The sequence below is a fragment of the Orycteropus afer genome, unplaced genomic scaffold (assembly GCF_000298275.1).
Source record: "Orycteropus afer afer isolate SDZICR_OR568_19922 unplaced genomic scaffold, OryAfe1.0 scaffold00143, whole genome shotgun sequence".
In the NCBI taxonomy this organism is placed as follows: Eukaryota; Metazoa; Chordata; class Mammalia; order Tubulidentata; family Orycteropodidae; genus Orycteropus; species Orycteropus afer.
The window spans coordinates 5,971,774-5,977,704 of NW_006921730.1; the positions used below are offsets into that span (position 1 = coordinate 5,971,774).

The following is a 5,931-nucleotide window of genomic DNA, read 5'->3' on the forward strand; positions in this document are numbered from 1 at the left end:
GGAACCACTGAGACTATGGCCCCTAGCTGCCCTTCAGGTCTGGGATTGAACCCACACCTGTGGTTTCCAGCCAAAAACAATACAGGCATGTGAGTTAAACATTTATCTCAAGTAGATACACGCCTTGGAGAGAACAATCTTGAGAGAAAGAAGGGCTGCTTATGCACAAGGAGACAGCTCAGGGGGCAGGAATGTATGGAGGGATGGACACTGGGAAGAGGTAACTATGGGGAGGAAGCGGGAGGGGAACTGTTGCATTGTAGTAAACTGTGGTCAATGACATGAGGCAAAGTATATGTGAACTGCTGTAGGGAAAGTGAATTTACTCTGTAAATCTTTACCCAAATCACAATAATAATAATAAAAAAGAACATAATCCATGAAGAAAGCATAAGGTCATTAAAAAGACAGGAAAGGAAGAAAAGACCAAAATGGATGTCAGACGAGACTCTGAAACTTACCCTTGAACGGAGAGTAGCTAAAGCAAATGGAAGAATCGACAGGATAAAAGAGCTGAAAAGAAGATTTCAAAAAAGCAGCTTGAAAAGACAAAGTCAATTTTTATATTGAAATGTGCAAAGATCTGGAGTTAGAAAACCAAAAGGGAAGAACAGGCTCAGCATGTCTCAAGCTGAAAGAACTGAAGAAAAAATTCAAGTCTCGAGTTGCAATATTGAAAGAGTCTATGGGAAAATATTGGATGATGCAGGAAGTATCAAAAGAAGATGGAAGGAATATACAAAGTCATTGTACCAAAAAGAATTGGTCTATGCAGGGGGAAGTGTGCCCAAGACCATGTACAGGGTTGGCCGACAATGTTTCTACAAGTGTATTTGTATGTTTTGTAAGAATTTTCAGGTGTATAGTAGACCTGACAAGGGACAAGTTTTGTTCTAGTTACCTAGTACTGCTCTCACAAGAATATACCACAAATGGGATGGCTTGAACAAACAGGAGTTTATTCTCTTACAGTTCGGGAGGCTAGAAGTCTAAGTTCGAAGTGCCAGGCTCTAGGGGCTGGGTTAAAGCCCCTCAGCCTTAGGCTTCAGCTCTGCCTCTTGCTCCCAGCCCACTAAAGCTAGAGGCATCTCTTCACTCAGGCAGCTACTGGCTGCTAGGCAAACAAGCCCAAGGTCGACAAACATAATGACACAGTCCCACTGTTACAAAACCACATGCCAGGCCATTAATTCAAGTTCATTGGAAGTCCCAAGTTCAGCAGAGCATGGCAGACTGCTGAACAACAACTTGGCTAGATACAGGGTTCAAGCGTGCCATAAGCTAGAGACCATTCCTAAAGCTGTTTCTTATATAAGGGAAGCAGACCATATCCCTAAAGCAGCTACTCAACTGCTTATGGTAGGTCCCACCATGAAGCTGATTGCCAGGCTCATCATAGGGAATAACTACCACCAGGTGCCCAGTCACTCAAACAGACCCAGCCAAGTTGGCACATAAACTTAACTACCACAAGACTGTAGTCACTTCTTGGTCACAAGAGGGAACGAGTAGCTGAACATGTAGGCTCAGGACAATAGTCGCAGGGGACATCAAGCTCAATTGGCATAGCACACTACAGAAAACATTGTTCCACCTCCTACTTTGATGAGTAGTGACTGGGATCTTAAAAGTTTGTAAGCAACCATCTAGATGCAATGATGGGTCTCTCCTTGTCCAGAGTAAAGAAGAATGAAGAAAACCACAAAGATTCATGGAAACAACCAGTCCAAGTGACTGGTACACCAGGTGATCCTCAGCCTGTATGACTATGAGACCAGAAGACTAGATAGTGCCGGCTACCATTGTCAACCACTCAGAGGAGGATCTATGTAGGAAATCCTGGATAGAGTAGGAGAACAATGTGGAACAAAACTCAAAATTATTTGGAAATAATAATAATAATAAAAAAAAGATGGACCAGGTTTGCTGGTCTGTTAGAGACGAACCACTGAGAGTATGGCCCCTAGTTGCCTTTAGATCTGGAATTGAATCCACTCCTTTGGCTTCCAGCCAAACAAAAGACAGGCATATGAGGTGAACATTTACACTAGGTAGATACACTCCTTGGAGAGAACAATCATGGGGAAATAGAAGAGCTGTGTATGCACAGGGAGACAGCTCAGGGGGCAGGAGTGCATGGAGGGAAGGACCCAGGGAACAGGTAACTATGGGGAAGAAGTGGGAGCGAACTGTTGCATTATGGTAAATTGTAGTCTATGTCATGAGACAAAGTGTATGTGAGCTGCTGTACGGAAAGTGAATTTGCTCTGTAAACTTTCACCTAAATCACAATTAAAAAAAAAAAAAAAGAATTGGTCAATGTTCATCCATTTCAGGAGGTGGCATATGATCAAGAACTGATGGTATCAAAGGAAGAAGTTAAAGCTGCACTGAAGGAAATGGCCAAGAACAAGGCTCCAGGAATTGAAGGAATACCCACTGAGATGTTTCAACAAACAGATGCCATGCTGGAGGCACTCACTTGTCTATGCCAAGAAATTTAGAAGACAGCTACCTAGCCAACTGATGGGAAAAGATCCATATTTGTACCCATTCTAAAGAAAGGTGATCCCACAGAATGTGGTAATTATCAAACAATATCATTAATGTTACACACAACTAAAATCTTGCTGAAGATAATTAAAAAATTGTTGCAGCAGTATATTGACAGAGAACTTCTAGAAATGCAAGCTGCTTTCAGAACAGGATGTAGACTGAGGAATATCATTGCTGATGTCAGATAGATCTTGGGTGAAAGCAAAGAATACCTGAAAGATATTTACTTGTGTTTTATTGTCTATGCAAAAGCATTTGATTGTGTGGATCATAAAAATTATGGATAACATTGAGGAGAATGGGAATTCCAGAGCACTTGATTGTGCTCACCAGGAACCTGTACATAGACCAGGAGACTGTCATTCAAACAGAACAAGGGGATACTTCATGGTTTAAAATCAGGAAGGGTGTGTGTCAGGGTTGTATCCTTTCACCATACTTATTCAATCTGTACTCTGAGCAAATGATCCAAGAAGCTGGACTGTATGAAGAAGAATGTGGCATCAGGATTGGAGGAAGTGTCATTAATAACCTGCGATATGGAGATGACACAATTTTGCTTTCTGAAAGCGAAGATGACTTGAAGCACTCACTGATGAAGATTAAAGATGTCAGTCTGCAGTATGGATTATATCTCAACATAAAGAAAACTAAAATCCTTACAACTAGACCAACAAGCAACATCACAATAAATGGAGAAAAGATTGAAGTTGTCAAAGATTTCCTATACTTGGTTCCACAATCAACAGCAATGGAAGCAGCAGTCAAGACATCAGACAATGTACTGCACTGGGCGTATCTGCTGCAAAAGACCTCTTTAAAGTACTGAAGAGCAAAGATGTCTCCTTGAAGACTAAGGTGTGCCTAACCCACACCACGGTATTTTCAATCACCTCATATGCATGTGAGGGAGCTCTGGTGATGTAGTGCCTAAGGCCTCTGACTGCTAATCAGATGGCTGGCAGTTCAAACCCATCAGCCACTCCTTGGAAGGAAGATTGGGCAATCTACTTCCACAGAGACATGGCCTCAGAAACCCAAAGAGGGGTCGCTATGAGTAGAATCAACTGGATGGCAGTAATTGGTTTTTTTCATATGCATGTGAGAGCTAGACAGTGAACAAAGAAAACTGAAGAAGATTTGATGCTTTTGAGGTGTGGTATTGGTGAAGAATACTGAAAGTACTACAGACTTACAAAAGAACAAACAAATCTGTCCTGGAAGAAGTACAGCTGGAATGCTCCTTGGAAGCAAGAATGGCCAGTCTTCATCTCACCTACTTTGGTCATGTTGTCAGAATGGACCATTCCCTGGAGAAGGATATCATGCTTGGTAAAATGGAGGTCAACGAAAAAGAGGAGGGCCCTCAACGAGATGGACTGACACAGTGGCTGCAATGATGGGCTCAGGTATGGTCCAGGACCAGGCAGTATTTCATTTTGTTGTACATAGGGTTGCTGTGTGTTAGAGCTGACTCTACAGCATCTGATAACAAGAACACAGTAATAAAAGATATAATATATAACTTGAGAAAATAACTTACAGTCCAGGAAAACATAATAAACCCACTGCCATCAAGTCCATTCCAACTCATAGTGACCCCCACTGGGTTTCCAAGGTGGTAAATGCTTTATGGAAGTAGATTGCTCCATCTTCCTTCTGTGGAGTCAATCTTCTGTTTAGCAGTCAAATGGCTTAGGCACTAGGCCACCAGAAGTCCTTGGAAAACATAATAGCAAAACATATAATCCACAAAACTTTACAAAATTGCATATTATGGATATGCAATGAATTCCTACAAAGACAAATAATACAAACAATACAAAAGAAAAGGGGTCAGACTATCAACAGGCAATTTAAGAGTAAACTCATATCACCAATAAACATAAGAAAAGATACATCATCTCACTAATAAAATGCGAACTTAAAAGCAAGATGGTATTTCAAATCCATCAAATTTGAAAAGTTTTAAATCCGATCATAGTAATTGCTTATGAGAACTCTCAAGCTCTGCTATAAATTGGTATTACATTTAAAAAAGTAATGCTGAGAATATATATATCCCTCTCCTATAGTGCCTAAGGCACTTGACTGCTAACCAGAAGGCTGGCGGTTCAAACCCACCAGCCACTCCTCAGAAGGAAGGTTGGGCAATCCTACTGCCGTAGTGATACTGCCTCGGAAACCCAAGTAGGGGTCGCTATGAGTCGGGGCCGACTCGACGGCAAATAACAACATTCCCTAGAGAGTATTTCCTGAAGAGATCCATGTATAAAGGAAAAATATATAAAAGGACATTCATTAAAGCATTTTTTGTAACAGTCCCAAAATTATAAGCTATATAAATATGCATCAACAATAAAATGGATAAGTAAATGGTGAATTATTCACATAATGAAATAGTGAAAAATAACCAAACTGTATACACTAAAGCTAAATAGAATCATCAGGATAAATCTCAAAAATATAATACAGAATGCAAAAGCAAGTTACAGAAATATATGCGGGATATGTCATTTGTATACGGTCTGGAAACATAGAAAGTAATACTGTATATTGTTTAGCAATAGTTCACAGTTAAAAAAATATAGATATCCCCTGCTTTTGAAAAGTTCGTGTTACACCACTTTGCTTTCACAAAAGACCTACATATTTGTACTTATTTTCGCTAAATGAATCTGAAGAAGATTTTCACTTTTACAGAAAAAGATGAAAAGCAAAACTAGTATTTAGTGTTTCTTTTACAATAAACCATTAAAGATGGACTCTGCACCCCAAGCATGGACAGTGGCATCACTAAATTCCTTCCCCAGGAACTACAATCAGTATCTCAGCATCAGGCCAGTATAGCTTTGAACTGTGTTAATGAACACTATATGTTAGTGTTATTTGAGGATTTATGTGTTAACTGGTATGATTTGGTAGGTTATTTTTTGGGGGGAATGCTCAAAATTTTTCCCAGTTAAAGTCATGGCAATTGTTTCTTTACATTATTTCAGCTTATGGAAGGTTTCACGAGAACGCTCTACTTTCATATAGTGGGGGAAGCCTGTATCATTACAAACTAAAAGTAAGGCAATGATGATGAAAGTGTCATGATTTGCAGGGATGAGTAAAATTAATTATGTACTTGTTTATCACAAGAGTTGGCTCTACTCTGAACTGATACTTTCTCTTTTAGAAATCTCAAAGGCAGAACAATTTTTCTTGCTTTTTTACATTAATTGGGATAATTATATAATCAGATGTAGAGCTAATGTGTCTCTCAAACATTAATTTCCATTATATGTTTTTTCCTTACAGCTAACTAGGAGCTCTGGTAGCATAGTGGCTAAAGCACTTAACTGCTAACCAGAAGGCTGGTGGTTCAAACCC

The 5,931-nt window shown here is 39.8% G+C and overlaps 1 protein-coding gene across 1 annotated transcript in view; it reads right to left on the bottom strand.

Annotated features, from left to right (window-relative positions):
- Positions 1-5,931, bottom strand: part of CMSS1 (cms1 ribosomal small subunit homolog) — a 520,332-nt gene that overhangs the window by 381,136 nt on the left and 133,265 nt on the right. The window lies entirely within an intron of this gene.